At 43.9% G+C, this 815-nt stretch overlaps 1 non-coding gene across 1 annotated transcript; it reads right to left on the bottom strand.

Annotated features, from left to right (window-relative positions):
• Positions 1-540: 540 nt before the first annotated feature.
• On the bottom strand, positions 541-613 carry TRNAE-UUC (transfer RNA glutamic acid (anticodon UUC)). Its single transcript has one exon. It is a non-coding gene; the product is annotated as a tRNA-Glu (tRNA).
• Between the last annotated feature and the right edge of the window lie 202 nt (positions 614-815).

Below are 815 nucleotides of genomic sequence, written 5' to 3'. Positions count from 1 at the left end.
ATTCGGGAATCTGCACTGAGTATGGGTTCTAGGTTTTAATTTTTATTTATTTATTTATTTGACATATAATCGATATTTTAGTTTTAAGTGTACAACATACTGATTTGATATATGTATACCTTATGTGACGAACTAACCGCAATAAGGTTGGTTCACAAGACTGTATTGTATATATGAAGGCTGCTAAGAGAGTAGATCTTCAAAGTTCTTTTCACGAGAAAAAAAATTTTGTAACGGGGTGCTAGGGTTTAGATTCTGCATGATCTGGCCCCCACTAGCCTCTCCGTTCTCATTTTTCACCACTCCCCCTCTCACACTCCATGGGCCAAACTGACAAAATTCTGGGAACACGCCGGCTTCTCTCTCACCCTCGCCTGTGTTGTGATAGGTTGCCTGATCAGCTCATATCCATTATTTGGGCTTCAATTTAATTTTCTCTGGGAAGTTTTCCCTGATCACTCGATGCTGGGTTGAGTGCCCTCCTTCCATGTTTATTTATTTATTTTTTTTGGCTTTGCCTCGGGGCTTGTGGGATCTTAGCTCCTTGACCAGGGATTGAACCTGGGCCCTCTGCAGTGAAAGTGCAGAGTCCTAACCGCTGGACCACCAGGGAATTCCCTCTCCTTACATGTTTCAAAAGCACCTATCCTATCCTACAGCCCCCATACTGGATGGCAACAGTCTTCTCAAATGCCTTTCGCCTTGAGTCAGCCGTGAGCTCCCTCAAGGCAGGGGCGATGCTTCTCTGTTGGTTGCATCTCCAGTGTTCAGCACAGTACCAATAACGTAGTTGGTGCTGAATATCTGCTTATGAA

This window comes from Orcinus orca, chromosome 17 (genome assembly GCF_937001465.1).
Source record: "Orcinus orca chromosome 17, mOrcOrc1.1, whole genome shotgun sequence".
NCBI lineage: Eukaryota > Metazoa > Chordata > Mammalia > Artiodactyla > Delphinidae > Orcinus > Orcinus orca.
This window is presented reverse-complemented; position numbering and strand designations above follow the sequence as displayed.